The sequence below is a fragment of the Ambystoma mexicanum genome, chromosome 7p (assembly GCF_040938575.1).
Source record: "Ambystoma mexicanum isolate Mex_15411 chromosome 7p, UKY_AmexF1_1, whole genome shotgun sequence".
Classification (NCBI taxonomy): domain Eukaryota; kingdom Metazoa; phylum Chordata; class Amphibia; order Caudata; family Ambystomatidae; genus Ambystoma; species Ambystoma mexicanum.
Genome location: NC_090939.1, coordinates 977,463,365 through 977,478,059, shown reverse-complemented (window position 1 = coordinate 977,478,059; position 14,695 = coordinate 977,463,365).

The window sequence follows — 14,695 nt, the reverse complement described above, 5'->3', positions numbered from 1 at the left end:
AGATTTCCCTCTGACAACAGACTTGGGGTTACTTGTGTTTTAGGCTTTCCCCTTGGCGGCCAGGTAGGTGCACCCACACATGTGAGGTACCGTTTTCATCGGGACACCTGTGGGAACGCGGGACGGTAGGCCATGTGTTGTGGGGGGCGTGTTTCGATGGGTGCGGCGAGCGAAATGTGCGGAAAAAGCATTTTTTTCCCCACATTTCCGACTTTGCAGGGCTGTCTGGGTAAAAAACTCTGGGGCGATGGGCGCAAATCACACCTCTGCGGATTCCCACGGGTGTCCTCTTTTCGAAAATGCATGGGGTTCCCTGTTTTCCTCGGTGGCTTGGACACCCGAGGCCCATATCTGTAAGTTGTGCCGAATGACAACAGACTTGGGGTTACTTGTGTTTTAGGCTTTCCCCTTGGCGGCCAGGTAGGTGCACCCACACATGTGAGGTACCGTTTTCATCGGGACACCTGTGGGAACGCGGGACGGTAGGCCATGTGTTGTGGGGGGCGTGTTTCGATGGGTGCGGCGAGCGAAATGTTTGGAAAAAGCGTTTTTTTCCCCACATTTCCGACTTTGCAGGGCTGTCTGGGTAAAAAAATCTGGGGCGATGGGCGCAAATCACACCTCTGCGGATTCCCACGGGTGTCCTCTTTTCGAAAATGCATGGGGTTCCCCGTTTTCCTCGGTGGCTTGGACACCCGAGGCCCATATCTGTATGATGTGAGAGTGTGACATTTCCGGTGTGAAAACAGACTTGGGGTTACTTGTGTTTTAGGCTTTCCCCTTGGCGGCCAGGTAGGTGCACCCACACATGTGAGGTACCGTTTTCATCGGGACACCTGTGGGAACGCGGGACGGTAGGCCATGTGTTGTTGGGGGCGTGTTTCGATGGGTGAGTCGAGCGAAATGTGAGGAAAATGCATATTTTTTCCCAGATTTCGGACTTTGCGGGGGTGTATGGGTAATAAATTCTGGGGCGATTTGGGCATATCATACCTCTGCGGATTCCCACGGGTGTCCTCTTTCCGGAAATGCATGGGGTTCCCTGTTTTCCTTGGTGGCTTGGACACCCGAGGCCCATATCTGTATGATGTGAGAGTGTGACATTTCCGGTGTGAAAACAGACTTGGGGTTACTTGTGTTTTAGGCTTTCCCCTTGGCGGCCAGGTAGGTGCACCCACACATGTGAGGTACCGTTTTCATTGGGACACCTGTGGGAACGCGGGACGGTAGGCCATGTGTTGTGGGGGGCGTGTTTCGATGGGTGCGGCGAGCGAAATGTGCGGAAAAGGCGTTTTTTTCCCCACATTTCCGACTTTGCAGGGCTGTCTGGGTAAAAAAATCTGGGGCGATGGGCGCAAATCACACCTCTGCGGATTCCCACGGGTGTCCTCTTTTCGAAAATGCATGGGGTTCCCTGTTTTCCTTGGTGGCTTGGACACCCGAGGCCCATATCTGTAAGTTGCGCCGGTCGGCAGAATGTCTGAGATTTCCCTCTGACAACAGACTTGGGGTTACTTGTGTTTTAGGCTTTCCCCTTGGCGGCCAGGTAGGTGCACCCACACATGTGAGGTACCGTTTTCATCGGGACACCTGTGGGAACGCGGAACGGTAGGCCATGTGTTGTGGGGGGCGCGTTTCGATGGGTGCGGCGAGCGAAATGTGCGGAAAAAGCGTTTTTTTCCCCACATTTCCGACTTTGCAGGGCTGTCTGGGTAAAAAAATCTGGGGCGATGGGCGCAAATCACACCTCTGCGGATTCCCACGGGTGTCCTCTTTTCGAAAATGCATGGGGTTCCCTGTTTTCCTCGGTGGCTTGGACACCCGAGGCCCATATCTGTAAGTTGCGCCGGTCGGCAGAATGTCTGAGATTTCCCTCTGACAACAGACTTGGGGTTACTTGTGTTTTAGGCTTTCCCCTTGGCGGCCAGGTAGGTGCACCCACACATGTGAGGTACCGTTTTCATCGGGACTCCTGTGGGAACGCGGGACGGTAGGCCATGTGTTGTGGGGGGCGTGTTTCGATGGGTGCGGCGAGCGAAATGTGCGGAAAAAGCGTTTTTTTCCCCACATTTCCGACTTTGCAGGGCTGTCTGGGTAAAAAACTCTGGGGCGATGGGCGCAAATCACACCTCTGCGGATTCCCACGGGTGTCCTCTTTTCGAAAATGCATGGGGTTCCCTGTTTTCCTCGGTGGCTTGGACACCCGAGGCCCATATCTGTAAGTTGCGCCGGTCGGCAGAATGGACAACAGACTTGGGGTTACTTGTGTTTTAGGCTTTCCCCTTGGCGGCCAGGTAGGTGCACCCACACATGTGAGGTACCGTTTTCATTGGGACACCTGTGGGAACGCGGGACGGTAGGCCATGTGTTGTGGGGGGCGTGTTTCGATGGGTGCGGCGAGCGAAATGTGCGGAAAAAGCGTTTTTTTCCCCACATTTCCGACTTTGCAGGGCTGTCTGGGTAAAAAAATCTGGGGCGATGGGCGCAAATCACACCTCTGCGGATTCCCACGGGTGTCCTCTTTTCGAAAATGCATGGGGTTCCCTGTTTTCCTTGGTGGCTTGGACACCCGAGGCCCATATCTGTAAGTTGCGCCGGTCGGCAGAATGTCTGAGATTTCCCTCTGACAACAGACTTGGGGTTACTTGTGTTTTAGGCTTTCCCCTTGGCGGCCAGGTAGGTGCACCCACACATGTGAGGTACCGTTTTCATCGGGACACCTGTGGGAACGCGGGACGGTAGGCCATGTGTTGTGGGGGGCGTGTTTCGATGGGTGCGGCGAGCGAAATGTGCGGAAAAAGTGTTTTTTTCCCCACATTTCCGACTTTGCAGGGCTGTCTGGGTAAAAAAATCTGGGGCGATGGGCGCAAATCACACCTCTGCGGATTCCCACGGGTGTCCTCTTTTCGAAAATGCATGGGGTTCCCCGTTTTCCTTGGTGGCTTGGACACCCGAGGCCCATATCTGTATGATGTGAGAGTGTGACATTTCCGGTGTGAAAACAGACTTGGGGTTACTTGTGTTTTAGGCTTTCCCCTTGGCGGCCAGGTAGGTGCACCCACACATGTGAGGTACCGTTTTCATCGGGACACCTGTGGGAACGCGGGACGGTAGGCCATGTGTTGTTGGGGGCGTGTTTCGATGGGTGAGTCGAGCGAAATGTGAGGAAAATGCGTATTTTTTCCCAGATTTCGGACTTTGCGGGGGTGTCTGGGTAATAAATTCTGGGGCGATTTGGGCATATCATACCTCTGCGGATTCCCACGTGTGTCCTCTTTCCGGAAATGCATGGGGTTCCCTGTTTTCCTTGGTGGCTTGGACACCCGAGGCCCATATCTGTATGATGTGAGAGTGTGACATTTCCGGTGTGAAAACAGACTTGGAGTTACTTGTGTTTTAGGCTTTCCCCTTGGCGGCCAGGTAGGTGCACCCACACATGTGAGGTACCGTTTTCATCGGGACACCTGTGGGAACGCGGGACGGTAGGCCATGTGTTGTGGGGGGCGTGTTTCGATGGGTGCGGCGAGCGAAATGTGCGGAAAAAGCATTTTTTTCCCCACATTTCCGACTTTGCAGGGCTGTCTGGGTAAAAAAATCTGGGGCGATGGGCGCAAATCACACCTCTGCGGATTCCCACGGGTGTCCTCTTTTCAAAAATGCATGGGGTTCCCTGTTTTCCTCGGTGGCTTGGACACCCGAGGCCCATATCTGTAAGTTGCGCCGGTCGGCAGAATGTCTGAGATTTCCCTCTGACCACAGACTTGGGGTTACTTGTGTTTTAGGCTTTCCCCTTGGCGGCCAGGTAGGTGCACCCACACATGTGAGGTACAGTTTTCATCGGGACACCTGTGGGAACGCGGAACGGTAGGCCATGTGTTGTGGGGGGCGCGTTTCGATGGGTGCGGCGAGCGAAATGTGCGGAAAAAGCGTTTTTTTCCCCACATTTCCGACTTTGCAGGGCTGTCTGGGTAAAAAAATCTGGGGCGATGGGCGCAAATCACACCTCTGCGGATTCCCACGGGTGTCCTCTTTTCGAAAATGCATGGGGTTCCCTGTTTTCCTCGGTGGCTTGGACACCCCGAGGCCCATATCTGTAAGTTGCGCCGGTCGGCAGAATGTCTGAGATTTCCCTCTGACAACAGACTTGGGGTTACTTGTGTTTTAGGCTTTCCCCTTGGCGGCCAGGTAGGTGCACCCACACATGTGAGGTACCGTTTTCATCGGGACACCTGTGGGAACGCGGGACGGTAGGCCATGTGTTGTGGGGGGCGTGTTTCGATGGGTGCGGCGAGCGAAATGTGCGGAAAAAGCGTTTTTTCCCCACATTTCCGACTTTGCAGGGCTGTCTGGGTAAAAAAATCTGGGGCGATGGGCGCAAATCACACCTCTGCGGATTCCCACGGGTGTCCTCTTTTCGAAAATACATGGGGTTCCCTGTTTTCCTCGGTGGCTTGGACACCCGAGGCCCTTATCTGTAAGTTGCGCCGGTCGGCAGAATGGACAACAGACTTGGGGTTACTTGTGTTTTAGGCTTTCCCCTTGGCGGCCAGGTAGGTGCACCCACACATGTGAGGTACCGTTTTCATTGGGACACCTGTGGGAACGCGGGACGGTAGGCCATGTGTTGTGGGGGGCGTGTTTCGATGGGTGCGGCGAGCGAAATGTGCGGAAAAAGCATTTTTTTCCCCACATTTCCGACTTTGCAGGGCTGTCTGGGTAAAAAAATCTGGGGCGATGGGCGCAAATCACACCTCTGCGGATTCCCACGGGTGTCCTCTTTTCGAAAATGCATGGGGTTCCCTGTTTTCCTTGGTGGCTTGGACAACCGAGGCCCATATCTGTAAGTTGCGCCGGTCGGCAGAATGTCTGAGATTTCCCTCTGACAACAGACTTGGGGTTACTTGTGTTTTAGGCTTTCCCCTTGGCGGCCAGGTAGGTGCACCCACACATGTGAGGTACCGTTTTCATCGGGACACCTGTGGGAACGCGGGACGGTAGGCCATGTGTTGTGGGGGGCGTGTTTCGATGGGTGCGGCGAGCGAAATGTGCGGAAAAAGTGTTTTTTTCCCCACATTTCCGACTTTGCAGGGCTGTCTGGGTAAAAAAATCTGGGGCGATGGGCGCAAATCACACCTCTGCGGATTCCCACGGGTGTCCTCTTTTCGAAAATGCATGGGGTTCCCCGTTTTCCTTGGTGGCTTGGACACCCGAGGCCCATATCTGTATGATGTGAGAGTGTGACATTTCCGGTGTGAAAACAGACTTGGGGTTACTTGTGTTTTAGGCTTTCCCCTTGGCGGCCAGGTAGGTGCACCCACACATGTGAGGTACCGTTTTCATCGGGACACCTGTGGGAACGCGGGACGGTAGGCCATGTGTTGTTGGGGGCGTGTTTCGATGGGTGAGTCGAGCGAAATGTGAGGAAAATGCGTATTTTTTCCCAGATTTCGGACTTTGCGGGGGTGTCTGGGTAATAAATTCTGGGGCGATTTGGGCATATCATACCTCTGCGGATTCCCACGTGTGTCCTCTTTCCGGAAATGCATGGGGTTCCCTGTTTTCCTTGGTGGCTTGGACACCCGAGGCCCATATCTGTATGATGTGAGAGTGTGACATTTCCGGTGTGAAAACAGACTTGGAGTTACTTGTGTTTTAGGCTTTCCCCTTGGCGGCCAGGTAGGTGCACCCACACATGTGAGGTACCGTTTTCATCGGGACACCTGTGGGAACGCGGGACGGTAGGCCATGTGTTGTGGGGGGCGTGTTTCGATGGGTGCGGCGAGCGAAATGTGCGGAAAAAGCGTTTTTTTCCCCACATTTCCGACTTTGCAGGGCTGTCTGGGTAAAAAAATCTGGGGCGATGGGCGCAAATCACACCTCTGCGGATTCCCACGGGTGTCCTCTTTTCGAAAATGCATGGGGTTCCCTGTTTTCCTCGGTGGCTTGGACACCCGAGGCCCATATCTGTAAGTTGCGCCGGTCGGCAGAATGTCTGAGATTTCCCTCTGACAACAGACTTGGGGTTACTTGTGTTTTAGGCTTTCCCCTTGGCGGCCAGGTAGGTGCACCCACACATGTGAGGTACCGTTTTCATCGGGACACCTGTGGGAACGCGGAACGGTAGGCCATGTGTTGTGGGGGGCGCGTTTCGATGGGTGCGGCGAGCGAAATGTGCGGAAAAAGCGTTTTTTTCCCCACATTTCCGACTTTGCAGGGCTGTCTGGGTAAAAAAATCTGGGGCGATGGGCGCAAATCACACCTCTGCGGATTCCCACGGGTGTCCTCTTTTCGAAAATGCATGGGGTTCCCTGTTTTCCTCGGTGGCTTGGACACCCCGAGGCCCATATCTGTAAGTTGCGCCGGTCGGCAGAATGTCTGAGATTTCCCTCTGACAACAGACTTGGGGTTACTTGTGTTTTAGGCTTTCCCCTTGGCGGCCAGGTAGGTGCACCCACACATGTGAGGTACCGTTTTCATCGGGACACCTGTGGGAACGCGGGACGGTAGGCCATGTGTTGTGGGGGGCGTGTTTCGATGGGTGCGGCGAGCGAAATGTGCGGAAAAAGCGTTTTTTCCCCACATTTCCGACTTTGCAGGGCTGTCTGGGTAAAAAACTCTGGGGCGATGGGCGCAAATCACACCTCTGCGGATTCCCACGGGTGTCCTCTTTTCGAAAATGCATGGGGTTCCCTGTTTTCCTCGGTGGCTTGGACACCCGAGGCCCATATCTGTAAGTTGCGCCGGTCGGCAGAATGGACAACAGACTTGGGGTTACTTGTGTTTTAGGCTTTCCCCTTGGCGGCCAGGTAGGTGCACCCACACATGTGAGGTACCGTTTTCATTGGGACACCTGTGGGAACGCGGGACGGTAGGCCATGTGTTGTGGGGGGCGTGTTTCGATGGGTGCGGCGAGCGAAATGTGCGGAAAAAGCGTTTTTTTCCCCACATTTCCGACTTTGCAGGGCTGTCTGGGTAAAAAAATCTGGGGCGATGGGCACAAATCACACCTCTGCGGATTCCCACGGGTGTCCTCTTTTCGAAAATGCATGGGGTTCCCTGTTTTCCTCGGTGGCTTGGACACCCGAGGCCCATATCTGTAAGTTGCGCCGGTCGGCAGAATGTCTGAGATTTCCCTCTGACAACAGACTTGGGGTTACTTGTGTTTTAGGCTTTCCCCTTGGCGGCCAGGTAGGTGCACCCACACATGTGAGGTACCGTTTTCATCGGGACACCTGTGGGAACGCGGAACGGAAGGCCATGTGTTGTGGGGGGCGCGTTTCGATGGGTGCGGCGAGCGAAATGTGCGGAAAAAGTGTTTTTTTCCCCACATTTCCGACTTTGCAGGGCTGTCTGGGTAAAAAAATCTGGGGCGATGGGCGCAAATCACACCTCTGCGGATTCCCACGGGTGTCCTCTTTTCGAAAATGCATGGGGTTCCCTGTTTTCCTCAGTGGCTTGGACACCCGAGGCCCATATCTGTAAGTTGCGCCGGTCGGCAGAATGTCTGAGATTTCCCTCTGACAACAGACTTGGGGTTACTTGTGTTTTAGGCTTTCCCCTTGGCGGCCAGGTAGGTGCACCCACACATGTGAGGTACCGTTTTCATCGGGACACCTGTGGGAATGCGGGAGGGTAGGCCATGTGTTGTGGGGGGCGTAATTCGATGGGTGCGGCGAGCGAAATGTGCGGAAAAAGCGTTTTTTTCCCCACATTTCCGACTTTGCAGGGCTGTCTGGGTAAAAAAATCTGGGGCGATGGGCGCAAATCACACCTCTGCGGATTCCCACGGGTGTCCTCTTTTCGAAAATGCATGGGGTTCCCCGTTTTCCTCGGTGGCTTGGACACCCGAGGCCCATATCTGTATGATGTGAGAGTGTGACATTTCCGGTGTGAAAACAGACTTGGGGTTACTTGTGTTTTAGGCTTTCCCCTTGGCGGCCAGGTAGGTGCACCCACACATGTGAGGTACCGTTTTCATCGGGACACCTGTGGGAATGCGGGACGGTAGGCCATGTGTTGTTGGGGGCGTGTTTCGATGGGTGAGTCGAGCGAAATGTGAGGAAAATGCGTATTTTTTCCCAGATTTCGGACTTTGCGGGGGTGTCTGGGTAATAAATTCTGGGGCGATTTGGGCATATCATACCTCTGCGGATTCCCACGGGTGTCCTCTTTCCGGAAATGCATGGGGTTCCCTGTTTTCCTTGGTGGCTTGGACACCCGAGACCCATATCTGTATGATGTGAGAGTGTGACATTTCCGGTGTGAAAACAGACTTGGGGTTACTTGTGTTTTAGGCTTTCCTCTTGGCGGCCAGGTAGGTGCACCCACACATGTGAGGTACCGTTTTCATCGGGACACCTGTGGGAACGCGGGACGGTAGGCCATGTGTTGTGGGGGGCTGTTTCGATGGGTGCGGCGAGCGAAATGTGCGGAAAAAGCGTTTTTTTCCCCACATTTCCGACTTTGCAGGGCTGTCTGGGTAAAAAAATCTGGGGCGATGGGCGCAAATCACACCTCTGCGGATTCCCACGGGTGTCCTCTTTTTGAAAATGCATGGGGTTCCCTGTTTTCCTCGGTGGCTTGGACACCCGAGGCCCATATTTGTAAGTTGCGCCGGTCGGCAGAATGTCTGAGATTTCCCTCTGACAACAGACTTGGAGTTACTTGTGTTTTAGGCTTTCCCCTTGGCGGCCAGGTAGGTGCACCCACACATGTGAGGTACCGTTTTCATCGGGACACCTGTGGGAACGCGGGACGGTAGGCCATGTGTTGTGGGGGGCGCGTTTCGATGGGTGCGGCGAGCGAAATGTGCGGAAAAAGCGTTTTTTTCCCCACATTTCCGACTTTGCAGGGCTGTCTGGGTAAAAAAATCTGGGGCGATGGGCGCAAATCACACCTCTGCGGATTCCCACGGGTGTCCTCTTTTCGAAAATGCATGGGGTTCCCTGTTTTCCTCGGTGGCTTTGACACCCGAGGCCCATATCTGTAAGTTGCGCCGGTCGGCAGAATGTCTGAGATTTCCCTCTGACAACAGACTTGGGGTTACTTGTGTTTTAGGCTTTCCCCTTGGCGGCCAGGTAGGTGCACCCACACATGTGAGGTACCGTTTTCATCGGGACACCTGTGGGAACGCGGGACGGTAGGCCATGTGTTGTGGGGGGCGTGTTTCGATGGGTGCGGCGAGCGAAATGTGCGGAAAAGGCGTTTTTTTTCCCCACATTTCCGACTTTGCAGGGCTGTCTGGGTAAAAAAATCTGGGGCGATGGGCGCAAATCACACCTCTGCGGATTCCCACGGGTGTCCTCTTTTCGAAAATGCATGGGGTTCCCTGTTTTCCTCGGTGGCTTGGACACCCGAGGCCCATATCTGTAAGTTGCGCCGGTCGGCAGAATGTCTGAGATTTCCCTCTGACAACAGACTTGGGGTTACTTGTGTTTTAGGCTTTCCCCTTGGCGGCCAGGTAGGTGCACCCACACATGTGAGGTACCGTTTTCATCGGGACACCTGTGGGAATGCGGGACGGTAGGCCATGTGTTGTGGGGGGCGTGTTTCGATGGGTGCGGCGAGCGAAATGTGCGGAAAAAGCGTTTTTTTCCCCACATTTCCGACTTTGCAGGGCTGTCTGGGTAAAAAAATCTGGGGCGATGGGCGCAAATCACACCTCTGCGGATTCCCACGGGTGTCCTCTTTTCGAAAATGCATGGGGTTCCCCGTTTTCCTCGGTGGCTTGGACACCCGAGGCCCATATCTGTATGATGTGAGAGTGTGACATTTCCGGTGTGAAAACAGACTTGGGGTTACTTGTGTTTTAGGCTTTCCCCTTGGCGGCCAGGTAGGTGCACCCACACATGTGAGGTACTGTTTTCATCGGGACACCTGTGGGAACGCGGGACGGTAGGCCATGTGTTGTTGGGGGTGTGTTTCGATGGGTGAGTCGAGCGAAATGTGAGGAAAATGCGTATTTTTTCCCACATTTCGGACTTTGCGGGGGTGTCTGGGTAATAAATTCTGGGGCGATTTGGGCATATCATACCTCTGCGGATTCCCACGGGTGTCCTCTTTCCGGAAATGCATGGGGTTCCCTGTTTTCCTTTGTGGCTTGGACACCCGAGGCCCATATCTGTATGATGTGAGAGTGTGACATTTCCGGTGTGAAAACAGACTTGGGGTTACTTGTGTTTTAGGCTTTCCCCTTGGCGGCCAGGTAGGTGCACCCACACATGTGAGGTACCGTTTTCATCGGGACACCTGTGGGAACGCGTGACGGTAGGCCATGTGTTGTTGGGGGCGTGTTTCGATGGGTGCGTCGAGCGAAATGTGCGGAAAAAGCGTTTTTTTTCCCCACATTTCGGACTTTGCAGGGGTGTCTGGGTAATACATTCTGGGGCAATTTGGGCATATCATACCTCTGCGGATTCCCACGGGTGTCCTCTTTTCGGAAATGCATGGGGTTCCCTGTTTTCCTCGGTGGCTTGGACACCCGAGGCCCATATCTGTACATTGTGCCGGTCGGCAGAATGTCTGAGTTTTCCCTCTGAAAACAGACTTGGGGTTACTTGTGTTTTAGGCTTTCCCCTTGGCGGCCAGGTAGGTGCACCCACACATGTGAGGTACCGTTTTCATCGGGACACCTGTGGGAACGCGCGACGGTAGGCCATGTGTTGTTGGGGACGTGTTTCGATGGGTGAGTCGAGCGAAATGTGAGGAAAATGCGTATTTTTTCCCACATTTCGGACTTTGCGGGGGTGTCTGGGTAATAAATTCTGGGGCGATTTGGGCATATCATACCTCTGCGGATTCCCACGGGTGTCCTCTTTCCGGAAATGCATGGGGTTCCCTGTTTTCCTTGGTGGCTTGGACACCCGAGGCCCATATCTGTATGATGTGAGAGTGTGACATTTCCGGTGTGAAAACAGACTTGGGGTTACTTGTGTTTTAGGCTTTCCCCTTGGCGGCCAGGTAGGTGCACCCACACATGTGAGGTACCGTTTTCATCGGGACACCTGTGGGAACGCGGGACGGTAGGCCATGTGTTGTTGGGGGCGTGTTTCGATGGGTGCGTCGAGCGAAATGTGCGGAAAAAGCGTTTTTTTCCCCACATTTCGGACTTTGCAGGGGTGTCTGGGTAATAAATTCTGGGGCAATTTGGGCATATCATACCTCTGCGGATTCCCACGGGTGTCCTCTTTTCGGAAATGCATGGGGTTCCCTGTTTTCCTCGGTGGCTTGGACACCCGAGGCCCATATCTGTATGATGGGAGAGTGTGACATTTCCGGTGTGAAAACAGACTTGGGGTTACTTGTGTTTTGGGCTTTCCCCTTGGCGGCCAGGTAGGTGCACCCACACATGTGAGGTACCATTTTCATCGGGACACCTGTGGGAACGCGGGACGGTAGGCCATGTGTTGTGTTTGTGTGGTTTTCATAACGTTTTGACCCATTTGCTGGAGCCCTTTGTCTCACAACCTTTTCTTTTCCCAAATGTGACCTACATTTAGTCGCTGCTTTAGCCACCATACACTTTTGTAACCTGCACAAGTCACCTACCCTTGAAAAGGTCTGCCTGTGCTCTTTCAAAAAATGTATGGCTGCCGTTCCTCACCACATTGGTTTTCCCAATTTACACATGCTAAGTGCGTCTGGTCAGGCCGTGAGCGTAAAACTCCTGTGTACCATGGCTCAGTGTTTGGCTTGTGGTATTGCTTGTTTTGTACAAACACTACAAAAATGGTATGCTCTCCTAACTGCAAGAGTCGGGGGAATGTAGCGGAGCATTGCTTTTCTCAAAATTCATAGAAGCCATTGCCGTACCAAGCCAACCATGTCCAACACATACCTTTTTTTTCAGTCATTTTCCCGCTTTTCCCCCATTCGATGGCAGTTTCCCCTACCTAGTTGTTGCCTGACCTCTACAAATCACCCCTTCCTAAACTTGGAATTTTGTCTACTTTTCAGAAATATATGCCTTTCTGTCCTCCAATTTGGCTTTCCTGCCTTTTTCTTCCATTCCGTCCATGCATGTCCAATTGGCAAAAATGGCAAAAATCGCCTACCTCTCACAAAACGGTTGATATCCCCATCAAAATAATTTTTTTCCATTTCCACTCAACCTGTTCCTGAAAGCCAACACATTGGGGAACTCAGCACAGCAAACCATTTGTTCCTAGCTCTTACAAGGAAAAAACCACAGGCTTCTTTGTGCATCATTTTATTGCCATTTTTTGAAAAAACCCAAAATTTTCGCACATTTTCCTTATTTTCTCTCACCCCCCTACAGCAACCTGGGATTCCTGGGTGGCGTTACGACCGCCTACATATGGGAAGAAAAGGAGCCAAATTTGGCCGAGATATCTCATGTAATAAAAAAGTTACAAGCCATTGAATGGCCACATACCAAAATCACCAAAAAAGGCTCTGGCACTGGGGAGAAATACCCATGGCACTTAAAGGGTTAAAGTAGTGCTTGGTATTATCTGTAATCCTAGCATAAGCCTCTGCGACTTTAGGATCCCAGGAACCCAGGGAAACTAAAACTACCTCAGCCTCTATCCCGCTGGGAAATGAGTCTGAGGAGAAGGATGCTCCTGTAATCTCTTCTTCCTCGTAGGAGGAGAAGGCCAGATTAGCGGAGTGGACCCCCAAAGGTCAAACCTTACACCGGGGATCCCCCTTCACGTGGTCAGTTGTCCACAAGCAAAACAAGATCCATTGGGTCTGTTTACATAGGGAGGCTTATTGTAACCAGAGTTCTGTTTCGGAGGCTGACCTCCACTACCCTGTGAGTTCTCTTGTGTCTTACCCTTATTTTTCTTTTTGTGGCCCTTTTGAGAAGAAGATTTATCAGATTCTCCACCCTCCTTATCTTTGGACTTTTTCCCTTCCTCCTGCTTACCAGGATGAGTTTTGTCCTTATGGGACACTCGATGTGACACCCATAAGTCTGCTGCAATGGCCAGCTTCTTAGGATCTATCTCCTTCGAATCGGCCAAATGCTGCTTAAGCTCCGGGGAAGAAGATGCAAAAATGTGTTCCAGCATGACAAGATGTATCATGCCTTCGAAGGTAGAAACCTTATAACCTTCGACCCAGCCAGTTAAGTTTTTCAAGGATTCAGTGACATAAGATACCCAAGTACCACCTTCCTTTTTCTTATACTCTATGAATTGTTTCAAATATTGGGCCGGAGTCTTCCCAAACTTTAAAATGAGAGTTTGCTTTAACATTGCGAAATCAGCTCGCTCAGCCTTTGACATTTCCATAATGGCACTACAGCCAGAATGGGGCAGTCTGCTGAGCAACCATGCAATCTTATCAGCATTGTCAACTTCTTGAACCTCGCATGCATACTCAAACGCATTCAGCCAGTCCATAATGTCATTCCTTTCTTCATACACACTGAGCAGATCTTTCGGAAACCGTGGATGCGAGGAAGCCCCAGACCCATGTCCAGGACCCTTGGACCCATTTGCAACCTGAAGCTTGGCCAGTTCCAACTGGTGATCCCTGTCTTTCTGTTTTTCTGCCTGTTCGATTTTTAGTTTGGCTATGCTGAATTCAAGCTCCTGCTGCCTAAACCGCAGCTCTTGCTTCTTGAATTCAAGCATAGCCTCCCCATCAGCACTGGCAGAGGAAACATTAGACATCACATCCTCCCTGTCCTCGTGGTCGCGATGGATCAGTGCAGCGGCAGAACCGTCGGTTCTACCAGTGAGAGCAGCCCCACCACCTTCTGCACTGTCCTCAGAAGTAATAGCGTCAAGCTGCGCTTCTTGCCACGCCACGATTCTTTGGATCATTTCCAATTTAGTGCCTTGAGAGGAAACCCCTCTCTCCGCACACATCTTCTTCAATGTTTCTGATTTGGAAGCATTTAAAGTTAACAAGGTATTTGTTTCCATACTGTTTGATAGGACTATGGCCTTTTTAAAGTTATACTACAACAATTCACTACGTGTACTGGTTGGAATAACCTGAAATGCCTTAGTTCGAGCGCAACACTGGATACCTTCAGTCGTATCCCACCGCTGTACACCAATTTGTTAAGACGGATTTCTGAACTCTGTCCTGGTGGCGCAGAAGTTCAGAAGGCCAACCTAATTACTTGGAACAGGGTAACCTCTGGACAAGCCAGACCAATCAAGGTAGCGATCGCGGCGGTCAAGACTAGGTCTCGAGAGGGGTGAGGGTGACTGAAAGCCCGCAATGAGCACACAAAGCAAGAGCGCTTACAAACTACTCCAAACAGTTGTTATATCAAAAATAGATACACATTTATTTTAAGGCCTTTAAAACAATGACCGTAGCGAGAAAATCACAATATCACAATATTAAACCAACACATACCATATCAACACAATATATATACAAATACGACAGTCTTAAGCATTAGAGGCACGAAATGTGTAGTCCACCTGCAAGGGAAGGAAAACAGGCAGTGCGATAATGCTTTAGACGCAGTTCGCCTTCAGAGGCACCTAACTAGATGGAAGTCCGAGCCCTGCGAAGAGTGGAGCCTTGTGCTCAAAGTACCTGCCATGCCGGTGCCAACGGGCAAAAGGGGAAGCTCTTCGGAGGAAGTCAGGCAGTTCGGGTTAGTGCACAGCAGAAGGAGAACAGGTTCCGCAACTCAAGCGCAGCCTCCACAGCGAGCAGAAGCAGAGCGCAAGTACGGACAAAAGGGGGCTGTTTTTACACA